This window comes from Emydura macquarii, unplaced genomic scaffold (genome assembly GCF_026122565.2).
Source record: "Emydura macquarii macquarii isolate MOO-44397 ecotype Brisbane River unplaced genomic scaffold, CSIRO-AGI_Emac_v2 contig_1390, whole genome shotgun sequence".
Taxonomy (NCBI): domain Eukaryota; kingdom Metazoa; phylum Chordata; order Testudines; family Chelidae; genus Emydura; species Emydura macquarii.
Genome location: NW_027131527.1, coordinates 3,518,009 through 3,540,842, shown reverse-complemented (window position 1 = coordinate 3,540,842; position 22,834 = coordinate 3,518,009). Strand labels below are relative to the sequence as shown.

At 38.1% G+C, this 22,834-nt stretch overlaps 1 long non-coding RNA gene across 1 annotated transcript in view; it reads left to right on the top strand.

Moving 5' to 3' along the window:
* Nucleotides 1–20,876, top strand: part of LOC137156007 (uncharacterized) — a 103,536-nt gene extending 82,660 nt beyond the window's left edge. The window contains exon 3 of the long non-coding RNA XR_010920636.1: nucleotides 20,864–20,876. This is a non-coding gene — a long non-coding RNA (uncharacterized lncRNA). The remainder of the gene's footprint in view (nucleotides 1–20,863) is intronic.
* Nucleotides 20,877–22,834: the final 1,958 nt, after the last annotated feature.

Below are 22,834 nucleotides of genomic sequence, written 5' to 3'. Positions count from 1 at the left end.
GTACTAGTTAATTGATTGTGGATAGAAGTAATTCAATAGAAGTCCAGGATATTCTCATTCAAAGTAGAAAACTATACACTAGATGGATATATAATGCTAAGTGGCAATGTTCCACTTGAGCTATTCAACATCATATTTGTCCTCTGGCTACTTCAGTTTACTTACCTTTAAATCTGGTTTTTCCATTAGTTTAGTAAAAGTTCATTTTGAAGGAATATGTGCCTGTTGCCCACCAATTCAAAATTGCATAGTCTTCTCACGTTTCCTACTATTCACAAATTCCTTAAAGGGTTATTACATTTGTTTCTGCCAGTTAGAAAAATCTTGTTTCTTGGGATTTGAACTTAATCCATATTTTCATGTGTCCGCCATTTGAACCTCTGACTACATTTATACTGACGGCAGCGAATTCGCTGCCGCAGTGATACAACCCATGCCCAGGGTAGCCAACTGATAATGCCAAGGTCAGGGCAGGCTGCAAAAGGAGAGCAGATTCTCCCCACGCTGGTGGGTGACACTGAAGCCCAGCTTCCCAACCAGCCACGAACTGCTTCTGATTACCCCACCCTGGATATCACGAAGTCAGTCCACAAATGCCCACAGCCCCCTTCACTGCATTTCAGCTCCAGGCTCCCAAATCAGCACCAGGTCCAGCAAAGAGACCAGTTACTTAAACTCTCTGCTCTTTGCTAAAAAGGTTCTCTCTGACCCCAAGGGGTCAGCCACAGCACCAGATCAATATAAGCTTGGATCTTACCTAAAATATCATGCTAACAGCCAATCCTTTAGTATCTAAACTAAAGGTTTATTGTAAAAGGAAAGAAATAAACCATGAGAGAAATGTTAAAGGGTTAAAATAAATCACAGATATACAAATGATTAAAAGTCCATATACTTCAGGTTTCTGGAAGAAATGTGAATTTGCAGGCTTCTGTAGTTCTCTCTGGTTCACATCCAGTACCTGGATGGGTCTAAGTCCGTTCAGTTGCAAGATGAATTGATCCAGAGATAGGTGTATGTCTGCAGACTGGACAGGAACAAAGACAAAATGGTTTCTCTGGCTTGATCTTAAACCCCCTCCTCCGGCCATGCGGCCTGTGGGCAGTCACAAGACCCAAAATGGAGTCCATAGTCACATGGGCCAATCCTGGTGACTCTTCAGGTGTGCCTGGGGTCCAGTCACGTAAGCAGGTTCTGGTGACTCATTAGTGATGCTGGCTTCTCTCTCTGGGCCCCTTGCACCTGCGAAGGCCTTAATGGGCCATTACGCTGGCCATTGTTCTGCAGCCATCCTATCTGGGGTGTTGCCCCGACAGCACAATTTGAAACACAGATATCTCAAATACATCTATTATTTCCATTTCACATATTATACATGAACATAAGTATTATTCTCTTACTTAGCATATCATAACTTCCCTAACCACACCTGACATGGCCTATCCCACATGGATTATTATGATTCTGCCATACTGATGTCACCCAATATACTAAATGCCCCCCCACTCAAGCCAGCCCGCGTGACAGCCGCCATATTAATCTTTCTGGATCGATTTGAGCGGTCAGTGAGACCTGCTCAATCGATCAGGAAGTCGACTGAGTAAGTCCACCCCCTCAAGTAGCATAGCGCTGAGCCGATGGGAACGTAATGTAAACTTTGCGCAGAAGGGAAGCAGAGCAATCGACGTGAGTTACGCAAACTACTCTCTGTAGTTTGTGTAACTCCTGTAGACTGCTGCCGAATCGCGTAGTAAGTGTGAACCAGCCCTGTGTTAGTCTTTTATCACCTATCAATCAAGACTGCATTCTTAGTAGCAATCACTTCAGTTTGGAGAGCAAGCAAGATTCAGGCTTTGATCACTGGACCTCCATAAACCATATTTCATATAGACAGAATGACTTTTAGAGACTGCACCTCAAATTTATACCTAAACTGTCGCTTGAACTTCCTGATACAAATAATAGTATTTTTCCCTAAGCCTAGTTCATCTTCAGGGGAGAAAAGACTCAATGCTCTGGATGTTAACGTTGTCTTATTTGCATAGAACAAAAGAGTCTTTTAAATCTCCTAGCGTTTTAGGAGCCTTCAGAAGCAAATCGAAAGATCAAATAGCTCCAGAACAAAGGTTTTCTAAATGAATCTTGAACTGCTTCAGTATGCCTTATGATATTAACAAGTTGACTTCTCCAATTCTATAGTTTAGAGCCTGGTACCAGAGTTCAAACCACCTCAGTGGTGTGCCTGTACCTGAGATTTGCAGAGCATGTATGTGAAGCTTGGTTCATACATTCACCAATTACTGTTTCCTGCTGTTACCTTCTAGATCTGATGCTCAGTTTGGTTGAGTCAGCTGTTAGTAGTTATTTAGATAAATCTTTTAGTTTTCACCTCCCCAAGGCTAATAAGCAAGAGAGGGATCCACATGTGCAGATACTTTATTTAAAAAAAAAAAAAAAAAAAAAAAAAAAGTTACTTCCCTTACAGGATCTGATTCTTCAAGTTGTTCTATGCACATGGATCCTATAACTCACTCTCCTTCTCCATAGCTCTGGAATTTTTTAATCATGAATTCATGAGGGGCATGTAGGTTGCATATGTGACCCTAGTAGACTCTGCTGGTTAGATTCTGATCTCTCCTAACCATATGATGTATGCACACTGAGTGTTATCCCCATGTACAGAAAGTCTTGAATAATCACAGCTTCTGTAAAGTAAGGAACATTCTTTGCTAATTCTCCTCCAGCATGGGACCCCCTCCTCAATTCAAAGTCTTTTTCTTCAGATGTGTTTTCCATTGTCGAATTGTGGGGGGAGTGAAGCCAAGTAATTGTCACCTCCCCTCACTTATAGCTTCTTCCAGCTTGCGGGAAAGATCTATGGTGTGATATGTGTGGACTGCCCCCGTTGGTCAAGCAGCATCCATTGTCTACGTGCTGTCTGTGAAGGCTCCATTGTATACTGTTCCTGGCTAGTGGATTCTTTCCTTGATGGGTTTGATGAGCCATTAACGCTGTCCGGCTGCTCCATTGTTGTACATGAAAGGCTAGTTGTCGGTGTTCCCAGCCTCACAAGATGTTTCAATAACACACACATAGCAAAACTTCATATACAATGATAGAACATAAAATCCAACAGAATATTAATGTTCAAAAGATAAAAACTTTTAAAATGATACTTCATAAGGCATACTTTGTACAAAACATATCGTAATTATATGACAATGGTGAATATGGGGTTCCAGGGTGCTGCTTCAAGGCACAGAGTGCCCACGATAGTATTGTCAGTGAGCAACTGTATGTATTAATGCTTTTGAGCTGCCAGTATCAGCTACAGTCTTTGTATCTGATAAATGTAATGTTTCATAAGAAACACAATCTGTTTCAGCATCTTCACAGCTCTGTTGGTATCTCTGACTCTTGTCCAGACGTACTGTTGGTAAAGTGGCTTCTGAAAATTAGGTGTCAGTTGCTGTGGCTTACTGAGAAACTGAGTTCTAGCTGTAGCAGCAGCTTTCAAGAGAAGGCAGGTCTACCTATGGGTAGGACAGCCTAGTAAATAAGTCTCAAAGCAAAAAGGAGAGAAGTGCTGATAAAGATCAGGGAAAGGATTCTACAGTTTGGAATGCAAAGCACAAAGAAAACTGGTTGAAATAGGATGTGTGATTTGGTTCAGCCAATTGATAGCCTCTCCCTGCAGATATTATTTTACAGCTAGTGTTGTTAATGTACCAAGTTCCATTATTTTGTTTGGTTAATTTGGAATATTTGAATAAAAATGTAACTTCTTAATATCTTTCTCTCACTAATCTTCTATACTAGTCTGAACACTTTGAATGAGTTACCTATTACACACACACACAATCCCAAACATCTTGCACTCTAAAAGACAAGGCAAAAAGAGGAGCAGACAGGTGACATGATCGGCATGTTTTGTTGGATCCATTATTTCTGTAGTTAGTTTTTTGTTTTTCTCTTCTCCCCTTTTCTTTTCCCCCATTTCCACCATTTTCTTTTCTTCTTCTCCTTCCTATTCCCTGTTGTTCTGATGTTTAAAAGTAGTTTGGTGGGAGTGTGGGGTTTCTGTATGGTTTCACTTTTCCCTGGAGCCTTTAGTCTTATGAGATTTTCTCTCCCTACCTCTTCTGCAGATTCCATCCCATGATTTTCATGTATTCCTCAGTCTTACATTCACAGATTGGTTCTAATCATCAGCCCCAGTTTTGGCTTTTAGTTGGATTAACTAAATAACAAACTCTGAGTTTACTTGACCCTTACCTAGTTTATTCCCTTCCCTTTGTCCTGACACTCTGACTCTTCTCTAGTCCTGTTTCCCATTCAAACTGTCCCATGCCAATTTACAATGTAAGTTTCTCATAGAACTTAGTAATTTAACTTCTTCGATGTGGTGGAGACCAAGGTAGTAGGTGCTACAGCATCGTACTAGTAGGGATATAGTAGTAGAATATAAAACCTGTTGATGTGCCTCAGAACTATAAAAACTATAATTCCTGCCTGATCATGTATTAGAAAGGTAGTCCCAACCATGTGGGTCCATTGCAGTCAAATCTTTAGAAAACAATTACTAGTAATCTGGTGGTGTGAAGAAATCTTTAGGCAATGTTCAAGTATTCTAATCTAGTCCATGGTACAAAACTATGAATGAGACACACACCCAACAATCAACAATATGCTTTAACTGACACATTGCTCTTGTTTCTTATCCAGTACTCTGTAGATTCCCCAACCATCTGAAATTTTTCTACAGAAAAGAAAATTTTTCTTAGTATCAGTTCAACTTTGACTCCTAGATGGATTGTCTTGGAAGTAGAATTAAGATTCTTCTTCAAATAGCGTACCTATGAATACTCCACTTCACATGTGCATGCGCCTCAATCCCTTGATCAGAAGTTTTCCTTTAGCAGCTTCCATTTGTTCTGTGCATGTGTTATATACAACCTTGTGCCAAATACCAAGGGTATACAGAGCTGTGAGAGCAACAGTCCTCAGTTCCTTCTTTACCATGTTGTACTGAGACAGAGCTATAGTGTGTGTGGCGTGTGCATATCTCAGGGTGTTCTAGTTGTTCTCTTAGTTAGTGTAGTGTTTCTTGTTAGTGTTCGTTGTTGTTAGTATAGTATTAGTTAGGTAGGAGTGAGATGTTTGCTTTTTCCCCCCCCTCTTCTTTTTATTCCTCCTGAGAGCTTATTAGGTCTGGTTGGCCATGTCTGGCTCTCACAGTTTCAAATGCTGTCTGTTGGGAGGCTGTCCTAGTCAGTGATGGTCACACACTGTGTTGGAGGCCTTGACCTCCTGGTTTGACACTGTGGAGGTGAAGGACGCTTTTTCTGGTATAGGCTGAGTCAGAAGATCATGGAGCACTTTGGAGAAACATTACTCTAGGTCTACCCCCTATGATAAGGACCAGAAAGTGGTTAGATTTTTTTGTCCGCAAGACTTACTCTCATGCAACTTCCACAATTTTAGTCAAGAACATTCCAGCGTCTGAGATATGCAGAACTGCTATTTGGGCGTCAGTGCATGCTTTTTCTAAACATTATGCCTTGGTCCATGCTGTCAGATCAGATGCAGGGCTTGGTACTGCTGTACTGTCTTCAGCCTTAGACTCAATTCTGAGGCTCCCTTCTTCCTGTGGGGATATTGCTCGGAATTCACCTGAAGTGGAGCATCCATAGGGATACTACTCGAAGAAGAGGTTACTCACCTTGTGCAGTAACTGATTCTTCGAGATGTGTGTCGTCATGTGTGCTCCATACCCTCTCTTCTTCCCCTCTACTTTGGACTGTCCTTTGTTGGATGATCAGATAGAGAAGAATCTGAGGGTGTCTTGCCCATGCATCTCAGTATATCCTTATTGTGTGGCGCGAGGTTGTATAAAGTGTGTGCACAGGCCAAATGGACACTGCTAATGTAAAATTTCCAAATAAGGGCTTGAGATGAGAAGCTGCAGGAATATTTTGGTGGGTTTTTGTCCTCGAAGGCTCCAGATAGGCATCTATTGAACTATTGTCACTAAGTCTTCTTCAAGTGGTGGATCAGTCTGTGCTACATGGATTTTGGAGAATACTTTGCCCACATCCCATTCAATTTGTTTTTTTTCTGAGCCAAAGTGAAGTTATTAGAGTGGAGTTCTTTGATGTCCATTTGCCTCTACCTTGAAAATGCTATCTGTATTCTTACAACTGTATTTTTAAGGCTGAGAATTGAACTTTCTGTTTCACTATAACATCCACCTATCAAATATTGTTCCTTTTAGAACAGAAGGCAAAGTGCTCATCGGCCTCCTGATCAGTGCATGGGCAATTAACATTACTGTACTAATAAATATTTAGCACTGTAACTCAGCGGTATGGTTCAGAGGTAAGGTAGATGCGGCATTGCATCAAAGAACTTACCATATAAATCAGCAAACATAGAACCTGAAGAAAAAGGGGGTAGGGGACATTTAAGGAAAGAAAGGTGTGAGGATTAATATTGAGTTATATAACATGGGAAGAGAATTATAACTTCTTGTGAGATTTGCCTTATGACTCCCTCTTCTTGGGACATTTCTTTGAGCTCAAAATCTTTTAAACAGTAGTGCTTTTGGTGGCTACACATGCACCCTCACTCATGCTGAAATTGGAAGGAATAAAAGGAGACTGTTCCCAAGGATTGTTTTGGTTCTTTCTTTTGTTCCTTCGCACTCTTTCTAAAGGAGGAAGCACTTGACCAAATTTGTTGCTCAATGCCCGGTACTGTTGGTATCAAAAAGCTCTTTGACCCTTTCACCAAAAGTGGGTTCCTCAGGCTCAGCATAATTGTACTGAATATCCACATCACTGCCAGGTCAAAGCTGGACGATGAAGTCGGTGCCAGTAAATCATCTGTGCTGAATCTTGACTAGTGGTCCCAACTGTGTTAGTGGAAGACAGTCCAGATAAGAAGAGGAAAAGGTGATTGTGACATTACCCAAGGTACAATGTGTGGACAGCTCTGTCTCCTCAATTATAGACAGCTGTGTTCCCTCAATTCTTCAACCTGGGGAGCGTTTTATACTGCTTTGCCTAAGAGCAACCTTTCCTGGTCTACTCTCACACAGCCTCCAGCTTGTAAGTTGCTTCCAGTTATACCCTGAGTTCTGTAGCCAGCCACTCAATAATTACACTTCAGTGCAACACCAGCAAACTCCCAATCCCAGCCTTTCCCCCAGAAATGTGCATCTTGTAGTGCCCAGCACCCTCCTGGACAATACAAGCTCATATAAGGTCCGTCATTTCATTAATAGAAAGTGATGTGCACAGATATTGGTATCCCAAATGGGGTTTCCTAAATACGCTGGTTTAGATAAAACAGAACAAATTTATTAACTACCAAAAAATAGATTTTAAGTGACTACAAGTAATGAGGCATACAAGTCAGGATTGGTTACAAGGAACAAATTTAACAAGCTAAGTGAATACAAAGCAAAGGTCTGTCTCACCACATGTTCCAGCAGTCTTACTGGCTGAACCTCATTCAGTCAGGATCTCCCTCCCCATTCCATTGCTGCTTTCTTTGTTGTTCTAGGGTTGATATTGCCATGGGTAGAGAGTAGGGGGAGATGATTTGGGGTGTCTGCCCTCTTCTCTTATAGCCCTTTCTCTTGCACAATAAAAATCTCCAGCTGATGTTCAGGAGACCTAAATTGTGTCACCAGGAACCTTAAGCTGCTGCTTTGTCAAAATGTAGATCTTTTGCCCCACACCCTCTCTTCTGCCGAAGAGTGGCCTCTTAATCAGCTGGTGGCCTGTTTGATCTTTTTGACACCTGGCTGAGGCAGTGGCTAGCCTTTTGTTTCTGGGGAACTTGTTTGTTACTGCCTTCCAGAACAGGTTGGAACATGTCCTGAGTAATATCATAGAGCGGAATATAATAACTTTACGTACAGTGTTGTTACACATATTTTACCAGAGCAATAATGATCAGCAAATCCTGAGTTTTCAACTGATACCTTACACAGTATGTTTTGTACAAAATTTGTCATACTCATGTATAAGGGGTGAACATAGAAGTTCAGACTGTCACAATAATGTTGTACTGAAAGATTTCCTTAATCTTTCTTTGTGCTGACAAAGGCAGGAAGGCATAGTATCAATCAAGTCAGCATGAACAATCTATTGGTATATGGAGGTTTTTGTGTTGGAATTTGTGTGATCGGGTGCTGGTGACAGTCAAACCATCATCGCCATGAATCAGTTCATTTCTTCTTCTTTGGTGCTCTACTGAAGAAACTTCTACCTTTAGTGCCCCAGATCTTCTATTGGGAGATTCAGTTTCAGATCCAGCTCAAAGCCCACGTGGAGTATCTTCTATATAAATACACAGTGATCAATGGTTTTTTTCACAGTCTACAGCCCAAAAGTGGCTGAAGGCTACCATATAGTCTGTATAGTTGCTCGGGCGTGGATCCTTTTTAACATACTGTTTTTATCATCTTCTGTGAAATATTACATTCCTCATAGCTTTATTGTCTGTCAGTACAGAGAGTTAGTGAGATCTAAGCTCACTAATGGTTGACTCCCCATAAAAAGTGTTCCAGGGAAATAAATGATCCTATGTCCTCTTCTGAAATTCTTGACTAAGGCAGTGTCTAGTGTCGTAAATCTCTGTTCTTTCTTCCATCTTTCTCACTCAGGGAAGCCAGGCTGACATTTCTTACACAGTAAAGATTAAAACAGTCCTTATGTCTGACTATGACCAAACAAATTAGTAAATCTTCTAATTGTTTTGTCTTATTGTGGGTAAATCCATGGTTCAGTCTTAAAGCATAAAGGTGCCTAAATTAAGCGATGACTACTTATTTATGACTTGGTGGGTGTATAGCCAGCACTTTACAAATTCCAGTGCAACTGCAACAATATGCCTTTACCTCTTTTTCCCATCATGGAGTTATACAAGGCTGCTTCTTGAAACAAGAAGACTTTAGCTACTGAAAGTTGGTATGAATAAGGGAGAATTGAGAGTTTGGTAAGAGAATCATTGAGTGAACAACTGGGGTTTAAATAGTGGAGATGGAGAGAAAGCATCATGATTTTAGATCTGTTGAGAGCCTTAATATGAAGAGAGGAAAGGAAGGAGTCAGATTATCACAAGGATGCAATCTTGAGTGATTGAGGAAATAAAGGAGTTGCTAATGGTGAAGAGGTTTAGAAGGCAGGATAAATTTAATTTTTGCTATGTTCAGTTTAAGGAACTTGTGGGCTATCAGTGAGAGGAGAGCCAAGGCAGGAAGGTCTTGCAAGCTCTGATGGATGATGGGGAGATGTTATTGGCAGAGAGTTGCATTTGAATTGTTGACATAGAAATGACACTGTGAGAGTAGGTGAGGTCACTGAAGGACAAGTGTGAAAGCAGAACAGCAGGAAAATAACTCATGTAATCTTGAGGAGAGCTTCTAGAGAAATGGGCTGTCAACTGTCATAGGCTACAGAGAACTCAAGGAAAATAAGTGAGATGCTCCAGTCTCCTATGGCTTGGATGATGAAGTCTTGGTGATGTGCCTGTGCTGGTGCGCACAAATCAGGGTGCATTCCATTGGCATCCATTTTCAGATAAAGTGTTTGTTAAAGGGATACTGTGAACTTAATAATCATACTTCCATTTTTACTAATACATGAGGCTATAAAATTGGATTTTCTTTGTTTGTTTGTTTTAGTCTTTGGACAGCAGTTTTTTGTATACCCTGTGTACCTACTTCAAGTATTCAGGCTTCCCAGCTATTTCTGTTTTTTCACATCAGCAATGGGAAAAAAACCAAAAAAATAAAACAAAACAAAACAAGAAAATGTGAATGTAAAATCACAAAATGGCAGGGGCATGTATAGTAATTGAAAATTTCAGTTTTTAAAATTGACTAGATTGCTGGTTGATCTGTGCCCCTTTTTATTTTACTTCAGTTATTATTTTAGAAAATATACTTTTTTGTCATTTCATTTCTCATTTTTTATTTCATAGTTCTGGTGAAAGTAACAATTTGTTTGCTTGAATTCTTAATAGAAGAAATATATGGTATAATTTTTTTAAATGGCTAAATCTTTATATGAATATATACTACTTTAATCTCAATATATTGTGTCTCAAGACATTGCTCTTCATTTGTGTCTGGTTGTTTTTGTGTGTGAGTGGTTTAACAATCTTACTTTAACACTTTTATACAAGGACAGGAGACTGTTACTGTTGAAATGTAAACATTACCTTTGAACCCTGCCTGCCTTTTGTCTACTTAACTGAAAGATTATTGTTATGTTTCGAAACTGCTTTGAGGCCGTATTTGTTGAAACTACATTGTTTGAACTTAGGAAGTATATTATTTTCTGTGACTCTTGTTTCTACAATTGTTTAACGAAACAGATTTACAATACTCTTAAAATGTAGGAGTTCCATGTTTAACTTTGTGAGCATTAAACTTCATTTTGAAGTCAACAGTGCTGTTAAATAAGTTTTGGAACACTGACAGACTAACTGTGAGTACAGACTAGCACATATAAAACCTTGAGCCTTGTTTCCATAGTTTTAATGTATACAGTTCTGTTACATTCTTTGCAATTAAGAATAAATTCCACTCTTTTTCGCCTTGATACTTTTATTTAGTGTAGAATGAATGTTAAATTCTCCACATTAGTTATTAATTATGGAAGCAGTGTTCGTATACTTTTCTGATTTAGTAACCAACTACTTGTGAAAATAATTGCACACATTACCTTGTCACGTGCTACAATAGTGATGATGATCACTGTTTGATATTGAGAATACCAAAATAGTTTACAAGTTAGTATCAGACATTGGACCTTGCTAATTATAAGGTATTTTTGTTAGCCAGAATGCTGTTTTACATCCTACCTTGCCTCTTCGTTCTGCTTGTGCTTATAAAGCCTAATCAACCTACTTGTATACACCAAAGACTACAAAAGTTTAGTTGTGAGGCTGTACATAAGGTATTAACCGTATCCAGAGACATATGATGAAAATGTGATTTTTTTTTTTTTTTTTTTTTTAAGATGAGGCGAGTGATGAGTAATTCTAGGAAAATCAGATTAATTGTAGTTTAAAAGTTCTTTCATGAAATTTCTGCATGTATAAAGATAACCTGTTGATTCAAACACCTATTGGATAGAAGTATGTAAGAAATATATTTTATCTGTAATTATGTCATTCACAGTTAACGTTCAGATATAACTTTTTTTCTTTTTAAGTGTGACTAAGAGGGAAGCTCCTAGTTTTTCCTTTACTCTGCCTGTTTGCTCTCAAAGGCTACTTTGAGCTACCGGTGCTTTTATGCAAGGGAATATTGGAGGCATCTCAGTCCAGAGACCATCCAACTCTATTTTGTCAGCTGATCATAAAAACTCAAGAGTGACAATAAGTTATTCCTTCTCCAGAGGCTGAGCATAGTATTTCCATGAGACTCTTAGTTTATGCTGGCCTGGGGAGCAAAGGATCAAGTGTAGGCTCCTAATTCTGACAATACCTGCCCTTCTCCCAATTTGGCATCATTTTGCACTGTCATCAAATGAATCAACCTAAGATTTTGGTTTTACTTATGTTGATAGCATTTGCTTGATACATATGCAGAAAAGTAACTAGATTTCCAGGTGCACCATTGAAAGTGGGAAGTGCTGAATAACACCAAAGTAAATAGTTGTTAATTTTACTAGGTGTAGCTCACAGGGATGAGATCATCTTGTTTTACAAAACGTTAGGTTTGATTAATTAACTAGAACCAAGTCACAATAGGTTCAGCAATGATGAACATCTACATTGATTTTGATTGTTTTAAACTGTCAAGAACAAGTTACTTGGCTCTTATTCTTTATGAAGTACCTTGCCATGCCCCTCTTAATAGTAAGCCCTTTGTTAATACTATTGATGGAATTTGGCACAGAGGAAAAAAGGGCCTTAGGCATCATTAGTTGGACACTGGAGGAAGAGAATATGTTGTCAGATAACCAGGCGAGAGACTCCCACTTTTAACCTGTTGGCACAGGCATTTGCTAGCAGGTTTTTTTATTTTGTTTTTTTGGGGGGCGGGGGGTTGGGCAAAATAATAACTCTTAGGATGTTTACTGTGTTTACTTTGAGTAACAGTAATTTTATTTGAGAGTACTCACTTTTTTTCCAGAGGGCAGATGGATTAGAACTGTATAGGGTATCTTCCCCCACACCTTCCTCCAGAAATTATTTCTGTTCCTGTGTTGAATGTGCAATGGTATCTGCTTTGAAAGTATATTTTTGTAATACAACAGTAAGTAAAAACGTGCTAGGTAGCTGAGCATGAAGAATGAAACTCTGTAACAGCAATATCAAGTTGACACTCTTAGCCTATTGGCAGTTACTAGTACATGCAAACAAGTATTTCTGATCCTGGTCAGCTTCAGTTATTTATTAAGATTTTAAATTTTTTTTTAAAGACCTTGAATAGAAAAAGGTTATTTAAGTCTGTGTGTATATTTGCGAGGTGGGGTGGGGGTTTGTGAAAATAAAATCCTTTTGTTTTCTTTCAGAGGTGTAAGGTGTTCTGGAGGGGGAGATAGCTTGCTGAAGGGGAAGGCAGTATTCTTATGCTAATCCAAGCTCTGGATAAGGAGCAGAGCAGCCATGCAAACAATGGAAGTGGAGCCAGAAAGTCTGCTATGTAGTCTAGCACGCCTTGAAAAGCATGCCAGACAGGGCGCCTGGGGCTGCTTAGGGGGAGGGGCCCAAGAAAAGGGGAGAGCTTTACTCTAAGTTATTTTATAGAACTGGCAGCTGGCCAGAAGAGTAGAAAAACCTTACTACATAGAAAACAAAAATTAAGATGGGAGATGAGATGAGACAGAGAGAGAGTGCCTGTAGTCTATTTTCCATCATTTATATTAAAAACGTTGATTTGGCTGTGGTTCTGCTGTTGAATATTTTTCTCTTCATTGATGCCAAATTTGAAATTAGTTTTTTTTTTTTTTTTTTTAAATAGTAACTATACTTACTTTAAAAGGCACATCCACTAGAAATTATGTAGATTTTAACACATTTGCCCTTTCTAGTTGCAAGTTAAGTTATACTACCCTCATTTGGGAAAAATGTTAATATAAGAAAACTAGTTTGCAGCTGAAAAGCAGTTTTGATTTAGTTACATGACTTTTAAAAAAATGTGTGAGACAACCCTTATTTCTTTTCCTAATTAAACTCAACATTCAAAAACATTAATTTTATTTCCCTGTATTCATCATGAAGTGAAATATATGGACAATAACAGCCAAACAGAAAATTGATTAAAGAGAGAAATTTCTGAAATGCTCTGTGAAATGCTGGATTTATATAGTGCTATCTACTTTGAAGGCAAAAATACTTATCTGAATTTTTTGTGTTTTGTGAGTATTTTATGGCTGTATCAGTCATGTATAATTTTTAAAATCCCTGTTCTGACTTGAATGGAGGCTGCTTATGTACATAAAGGTAAGTAAGTCTGTGCATCAAGGCCTTAGTTCTCTTCCTCAGTGTATGTTGGTATGCCTGTTAGTTACTCAGATAAAAAAATGTGAAAAATCTAAATTCTAGTGGACAATATCATATGGCCAAATTACGGTGATGCACATTTACCAAAATAGTGATGACATTTGAATGAAATTTATTTACATTTAAATAGTTTCTCATTTTCTTACCTGTGAATGGGAGCAAAATAAAAGTAGATGAATGACATTCTGTTACATTAATATTTGTTCTAGTTTAGTTTGCACCATTTAAATTGTATTTTCAGTTTGGATTTGTGTTAAATCTGGGGAAATGTGTGTATTTTATTGACATTCACATCCACTGAGTTGTTTGACATTAGGAAACCAGCAAAAAACTGTTTAAGCATGTTGTAGAGATGATAGTTTAGGTACTGTCTGGTCTTTAATATTCCTTACTAGTTAGGCTAGGAGGAATTGCTGTTAGTTATGCTAGGAAGGAGTATGGATGTCAGCTCACCTATTATCCTAGCTAGTGAAAGATGCTGCCCTAATGGGAACCAATAATAGAGTTAAAAGAAGGAGAATTATAGGTCAAGATGAATAAACGTTGTATAGTAAATGAGGGTTATTATTCAAATTAGAAAACATGTGATGCCTTTAGCACACTAGGATATGCATAAATAATACCTCATGGCATTGGGAAAACATTTTGCTTAATTTCACTACTGTAATATTTTCTCAAAAATTCTGTGGCAATTACTTTATTGGAATTTCTCAAAAACAGTCAGATCTGAATGCAGGAATAAAATGAGAGTGGAGTCCCCAGCTAACAGAATTGTGCAGGACACATTGTAAAGCAACTACACTGTAATTTCTTTATGATAGTAATATCAGGTGTGAAACAGCCAGCTCTGTTGTTATTCTTTTTTAAGAACTCTGTAGGAAGAAAAAAAAAACCCAAAATCTCTTCAGTTGTAAAATGTTTTCTTGGGTGGAACAAAATTCTGATAATTAATTGTGGTTAAAATATGCAAGATACTGTTGGGTGCCTTTCCCTCCAGCTATTTAAAAATAAGAAATCTGAAGTCTTTCCCAGTGATTGTAAACTCTGCTGCTACAGGAGTTAGAATTGTCAGGCACTTACTCTTCTGTATGAGTTGAAATGCTGTTGCAATGCCTGGAAGAGGATATGTTGCTTATTACTCTAAAAGTGAGATACAAGTGTTTATAAACATCCCCACAAATAAGACTGTGACCTTATTTTTGTTTCCTGTCCTGTGGCTGACAATGCAACATGAAGAGAAACAGGGTGGGTGAGGTATTATCTTTTATTGGACCAATTTTTGTTGATGAAAGAGACAAGCTTACATGCTGCACATAGACCTGCAGAAGAGTTATGTAGAGATTGGAAGCTTGTCTCTTTCACCAACAGAAGTTGGTTCAATAAAATGTATTACCTCACCCACCTTGTTTCTCTAATATCCTGGGAACCAACACAACTATAACACACTGTACATGCAATATGTAAACACATACACACTGAATCTAACATTTCAGATGTTAAGAGGAGTTTGCAGTGATGAAGCATTAATATTATTATGTCTGTCAGTAACTTTGCTCTTAAAAATCTAAGGCTATACTAATTTTAGGAATATTAAATTGAAGTAGCAAAACCAGTTCAAATAATTTTGATTTATTCTGCTCAGGTCATGTTAACAAATGAAGTCTCATTCTGAGCAGACATAAATTGCTTTAGTTCTTATTGACTTCATTGGACCAAAGCTTATTTACATAAGCTGAGAATCTGGCCCATAGATTTTAGCTTTGTCAGATTTGTAAATTGTTGTGCCAGTTTATTGAGGCTCATTTACTGATACCATAAAGTGACAATTCACTTAAAAATCTCACTTGCCTGAATATTTTTATCTGCTACTGTTATTTTGTACATTTGACAGAATTTAAGTGAAGTTAGTTTAATTGTTTCAGCATGGTGCATCTTTTTCTTATTGTGTGGAGTTTTTCTTACAATCAAGGGAGAGAAATCGATCCCTCCCTGCTCCAATAAACAAATAAAATCAGGGATGGAATGGGGGCAGGACTGTAAAATCACAAAGTTTTACAGTGGAATTCTGCAGCTGTAGATTCTTAAACTGACTTTAAATATTGACTAGATTTGATGTTGACAGTGCCCCTATAAATATTAAAATACAAGAACGAAATAATTATTCCATGATAAATCAGTGTCCAAGAACATTTCCCACCCAGTGTTCCCTGATTTCAACTAGTGACTTTGGCATATATATGAGGTGAGCCGAACATTTTATGTGCACTGTTGGTGATGTAGGAGGGGACTCCCATTTTAGTCAATGAAACTTCTTAGCTGAGTTTTAGCTTAGAAAAAAAACACTTTAAAGCAATCTAGATCTATGAAATTTATCATATTTTGAGTGAAACACCTTTAGTTCAGTAAAGATTATATATTGCACTATAGAGAAATTGGCATATAAAATATATGAATAAAATGTTAATATCTTGAAACATTTTAGTTGAGAATACCACAATATAGAATCATAGAAATGTAGGGCTGGAAGGGACCTTGAGAAGTCACCTAGTTCAGTACCCTGCACCAAGGCAAGACCAATTATATCTGGATCATCTGACGAGTGTTTGTCTAACCCATTCTTAAAAACCTCCAGTGATTGGAATCCCACAATCTCTCTTGTTAAGTTACTAAAGTACCTACCTATCCTTAGAGTTAAAGTTTTTCCTAAAACCTAACTATATCTCCCTTGCAGCAGATTAAGCAGGTTATTTCTTGTTCTGCTTTCAGCAGACATGGAAAACAATCATTCTTTATAACAGACTTCAACATATTTGAAGACTGATATTGGATCCTCCTTTAGTTGTCTTTTCTCAAAACTAAACAAGTCATTTTTTATCCTTTCCTCAGATTTTCTAAACTTATCATTTTGCTGTCTTTTGGACTCTCACCAGTTTGTCCACATTTTTCCTAGACACACAGTACTCTAGCTGAGGCCTTACTAGTGCTAAGGAGAATAAGACCGTTACCTCCCTTACATACATATGACACCCAAAACGATATTAGCCTTTTTCACAGCTGCATGACACTATTGGCTCCTGTTCAGTTTATGATACACTATAACTCTGATTTGTCATGGTCCTTTTGGATTGTAGTCCTGTCCTCCTCAATGCATGCAGTCCCTCCCAGCTTGGTGTCATCCATGAATTTTATAAGCATGCTCTCCAAGTATGCCATTATCCAACTCCTTAATGAAAATGCTGAATAGAACTGGGCCTAGGACAGACCTCTGCAAGACCCCACCATGATACATTCTTCCAGTTGGATAGCAAGCCATTGATAACTGCACTCTGAGTATGGTTTTTCAACCAGTTGGGCACCCATCTTGTAGTAATTTAATCTAAACCACATTTCTTTAGTTTACAAGAATGTCTTGTGAGACTGTCAAAAGCCATAATAAAATCAAGGTATATCACTTCTGCTGCTTCCTCCTGTCCACCTGGCCAGTAACCCCATCAAAGAAGAAAATTAGGTTGGTTTGGCATGATTTGTTCTTGACAACTCCATGTTTGCTATTCTGATAATGCTATAAATTCTCAAGGTGCTTACAAATTGATTGTTTAATAATATTTTCCAGTATCTTTCCAGGTATCAATGTTAGGCTAACTCTATAATTTCCTGGGTCCTCCTTTTCCCCGTTTTAAAAGATCTATATATACTGTGTTTACTCTTTACCTGTCTTCCATGAGTTCGCAAAGGTAATCACTGATGGTTCTGAGACTGCTTCAGCTGATTCCTTAAGTATACCCCAAGGTGAATTTTGTCAGGCTCTGGTGACTGGAATATGTCTAAATATTTTTAACTTGTTCTTTCCCCATTTAGCTTGCCTTCCTCCACCCTTGTTAATATTAGTTGTGTTAATGACTGGTTATAGTTAACCTTTTTAGTGAAGACTGAAGCAGAATAGGCATTCCACACCTCAACTTTCTTGTCCTTTATCAGCTCAGCTAAGTGATGGACCTACACTTTCCTTTTCTTTTTTTTTGCTTCTAATGTATTTATAGAACCTTTCCTTATTGCCTTTTATGTCCTTTCCTGGGGTAGCTTATTTTGTGCTTTAGCCTTTCTGATTTTGTCCCTACCTGTTGGTGCTATTCTTTGATACTCACCTTTAGCAAATTGTCCATTTTCCCAATTTTTGTATGGTTTCTTTTGGACTTTCAGGTCATTAAAATGCTCCTGATGCAGCCATATTGATTTCTTACTATATGTCGTATCTTCCCTTGGGATCGGGATAGTTTGCTGTTGTGCCTTCGATAGTGTCTCTTTGAGAAACTACCAACACTCCTGAACTACTTTTTCCCTTAGATTTTCTTCCCATGGGACTTTACCTACCAGTTCTCTGCGTTTGTCTGCTTTTATTTTTAAATCTGTTGTCCTTATCTGCTGCTCTCACTCCTTCTTTTTCTTAAAATCATGAAATCTATCATTTCATGATCACTTAAACCCAAAAACAACGAGAGTCCTGTAGCACCTTAAACACTAACAAATTTCTGCAGGCATAAGCTTTCATGTGCTGCAACCTACTTCATCAGATGCACGAAATGGAAATCACAGATAGGAGGTGTGTGTGTATATATATATATATACATCCAAGGTTAAGAAACTTAATAATGGGGAGAGCAAGTGCTAACAAAGTCAGTTCAGTTAGAGTAGATGAGGCCTATTCACAACCGTTGATTAGAGGGTGAGAATGTGTGAACAGTGACAATTACTTCTTGTAATGAGAGAACCATTCCAAGTCCCTATTCAGACCCAGTCTGATTGTGTCAAGTTTGCATATGAGTTCCAGCTCTGCAGTTTCTCGCTGGAGTCTGTTTTTTGAAGTGTTTTAGACCCAAGTTGCTTTCCACATTCAGGTTCACAACCAGTTCCTTTCTATTAGTCAAATCAAGTCGAGAATGGTTGCCACCTAGGCTATTTGCTGGAGAAGAAAGGAAGAATTCTGGAGCACTTTGTGGAAAACTGAACTTCTTGGTTTGTTGAGTTCAGTGTTTTTTTTAAAAATCATTAGGAGTTGTGGCCAGACCAACATTCATGAACCAATTTGTGTTTTAACAGATTAGAAGATTGAATTTCAGTTGTTGGGTTGTGTGTCATAGTCTGAAATGAGACATTTACTGGAAAAATCTCATGTTTGACTAACCATATACTTATATTAATTTTGACAGTGCAATGCACCTTTATTAGGGATCTGCAAAATAAAACAAAAAGAGAGGGGAGAGGCGATCAGGGGAGATGTCTGTTTCTCCAGCTTTTTGTAGGGATCAAACATGGCTAATTTAATGTGTTTTTAAAGGAGTTGAACTATGTCTACACTAGACGCAAGATTGTGTTTAAGATAGTGTCAGCACTTTTTCAAGCACACCCGTTTTCCTAATCTGGAAAAGTACTGTGTGGACAAGTGGAGAACAGGTAGTCTTGACAGCTATTTTAACTCAGACCTGATGTATACATAGGAAGACAAGTTCAAATGAAGGATTATAAAACTGTCAAGTCTCATCTATGACCTAACTAGTTCTCAGGAAAACCTAGGAAGACCAGATTTAATATTAACATTTCCCAACAACTGGAATTAAGAAGTAACAAATTTAAGAACTTAACGTATACATCACACACACACACACACACACATTTTATTAGCATGTCATTTTTGAGATGCATCTTGGTACTGTGCATGTCACATCAGAATAATTTCAGAAGTTCTGGAATAATTTCACAGCTTGCTTTTAAATATCCCCTTGCATACAGATTTATTTAAAAACATTTAAGACCGAAATGATCCGACTGCAAAGTATTTTTAGTGCTATATTAATAACAGAAATACACAAATATTTAGGAAAGGGAAGGTAAGAATAGATTTTGAAAATTTTATAAGGATATCTCCCTTTCATAATGAAAACAGCACCCCAAAATTAGAAATAAACAGTACTAGACTTTAGATGTTATAATTTTCCATGTTGAGCAAGTTCAGAGAGAAAATAAGTCGAAAGTAAATTATAACAAAATTTTAGAGTGGTGGGTGATTTCCTGTTTGCATGAATGATATTTTTTAATGATTAGAATATATAAACTGTGTTCAATATAGGGATAAAATTAAACATATATCTAGATGAAACATCATGCGGAAGCTTTTTTTAAGTCTGCATTAGAGATCCGTTTTGAAGTAATGAATTGTGCTATTTATACAGTAAGTGAACTTGCACAATATGTCACCAACCTGCCTCAATGGGTGGGGGAACTTGATGGGGCCAACAGCAAAGGGGAACAAACCCAGCAACGAGGGAGGGACACACTTGCTGAGGGACACCATTGTAGCTGCTCCCCCCTTCCCTGGGAGGCTCTGGCAAGTTGGAAGGGAAGAGTGCCACTGACCAACATCCCTCTGCTTCTGAAGTATAGTCCATGTGATGTGGCGCCTCTGTTGGGTCTGTTCCAGCAGTGAGAACGACACAAGAGCCATGTGAAGCCCCATTGACACCAATGGATCACTAAAATGACTTCATATTCTCAGTTGTAGTTTAGTGTTATTTAAGCTACTTATTTAAGATAGAATACTAGTAGATGTGGTGTTGGTATGTTTTTACAAAATATGGTAATTTTCATGATACCTGACTTCTGCACTCTTCTATTAAATCTTTGCTGAGAGGTGGAGTGAAACCACATTTTTTGTGTGCAAATTACAACACTGTTGGGTTAGTTAGAGAGCAGAATAGTAAGATCCTACTGTATTTATTATACCTTGCAAATCTCCATGAAGAAATAACGCTTTAAAAAAAATTAAACTGAATACATATCAGGTCATCCTGCTTATTAGAACTGGAGAAGAAATCATGGCTCTTTTTACCCTTCTGCATTAAATAGAAACTTAGCCAACCCTTTCCGTTTTTAAGTATTTTATTAAGAGGTGAAATTTCTAGACTTCTCCTTCTTTCTCCTGAAAATGTAATAATGTAGTAAGCGATGACATTCATTATTTAATACTGCTGTATTGATGTTTCATAATTATAAAGTTGTTTCTTTACTGATCCCCAGACTTACTAATGTTTAATTTAAAAATGAAATCTTTCAAAGAATGAATATTTTTGTTTTTATGTTGCTTAAAACTTTCACTAAAGATAGTAATTAAAATGTTTTATAGTTTGTTTTCAGGATGTTTGCATAATGTATTGGGTAAAGTATAGACACCAACATTTCTGTCATTACACAAGTGTTTCCTATGAAGCTTTAGTAATAACTTGCCCAGTGTTTTATGACTTTGTGGCTCATTATCCACAGATATATTCTTCTTCTGCAGCAATTGTCTCTTTCTTGAGATGAAGCCTCTTTGTTACTTCATAAGAAGTCACAGATGTGTGAAAAGTAGGCCACAGGTCGAAGGCTGCATGCCCTCCAGCTGCACAAATTGAAAGTGACAGACACCACTCTGCTCTGCCACTAATTTGCCTCCATGTTAAATGTGTCTCAGGCATTAATTAAAATGAAAAGTTCTTGGGTCCTACCAACAGACAGATTGAGTTATTTATGGTGGAAGCGGCACCAACAGTAATTGCAGCACATATTTGAACAAATACAAATTTTTCCTTCAGGAATAGCACCAGGCTGGCAGGGGTTATGGGGGTCAAGCCCACTGAAATAAGAGGCCAAAGAAAGGCAAAATCAGTGTTCTGTTCATCTTAATACAAAATCTGCCTTGTCTCGATTAACTGTTTAGGTGTCTGTGTTGCTTTTTTGTCCTTTGAGACCTAATTATGCTGCTTTTTATTAATCACTGTAAAAAAGTTCATTAGGGAGAATGTTACTACAACTGCTGCATTTTAATTTAACCATAATACTTGGCAACTGAGGGACTCCTGAAAAGGTGATTTTTCATTTTGTCTGTTTTGCCTATTCCTTTTCAGTGAATGAGCAGATGATAATTTTTTTAAACTTTGTAGCCAAATGCCTGTCTATGTAGCAGCCATGGTTTTTCTGTGGAGGCTTGTTGTCTGCACAAAACTGCCCCTGGGAAGCCAAGAAGATATTAATGTTGTAAAATGGGACTAGAAGGCATATTAATAATTTATTTCACTGGTACTGCATTCCAGCATGCAGCATCTTTTTCAGAAAGTTTTATAATGCATTGACTCTCAAATAGAAACATCTGACATACGTTGTTAGATGTTTCTTAGAGACTGAATGTAAAATTAGACCCACTAAATATATTTTAAGATTAATTTAAGTAATATTGTACAGTACACCCAGCTTGTTATAATAGTTTAAAAAAAAAAAAGATTAATTTGACTTCCTTGCATTGAGACCATTTTTTCACTGACATGGTGGCTATTCTTCAAGTTTTTTCTGAGGTGTGGTGGCAGAATGCAATGTGAGCTTGTTGCAGAAGAGACCTGGAAAGTGATAGATAAAAGTTCTTGCTCAATGTTTAGTAGAATAATAGGAAAAAATTGTAATAGATATAACAATTTTTTAAACAGACTTTACACACTAATGTATTCAACAACATAATGGTACTTATATATGAGCCTGGATTACATAGTCATCTGTTGTGGTCTAACAATCTTGATATACAATTTTAGGTTGTTATTTTGAACCACAAGGTGTGTTCCCAAGTACTTTGTTACATAGTTTGAATAGTAAATCTTATGATAATTATAACTAGCATTTATGTTGTGGCGAAAATGTATTCAGTTTTTGCAGGAGGACACTTACATTACTTTCTCATTCTTTAATATGTTTCAGAAGACTTGGAGGAATTTTAAGCATTTGCTTAACGCCCTTGTGACCCATACATGCCTAGGGTAGCCAACATGAAAATGCCAAGGTCAGGGCAGGCTGCAAAAGGAGAGCAGATTTTCCTAGCACTGCTGGCAAACACTGAAGCTAGATTCACCTAGCAGTCACAAACAGTGTTACTGATTTCCCACACTGGTTATCAAGAATCTCCAAAAAAACAAATGCACAGCCCCCTTTATTGCATTTCAGTCTCTGGCTCCCAGTCAGCAAAGGTCTAGTAAAGCATAGTTTCTCAACCTGTGGTACGCGTGCCCCTGGGGGTATGCAAGACACAGGCAGGGGGAACCCAGGGAAAAACAGAGTGAAGGGGAGGTGGGTGGCAGCTGCCGACTTCTGGGGAAGGCGCGCCGCAGCCCCCTGCTTCCCGCCCAGTTACAGCTCCCAGCTGGAAGGCAGGCAGCATCCACTAGCTTCTGGGGGATGGGGGCAGCAGCCCCCTGCTTCCTGCTGGGTCCCAGCCCCCAGGGTGGAGCCT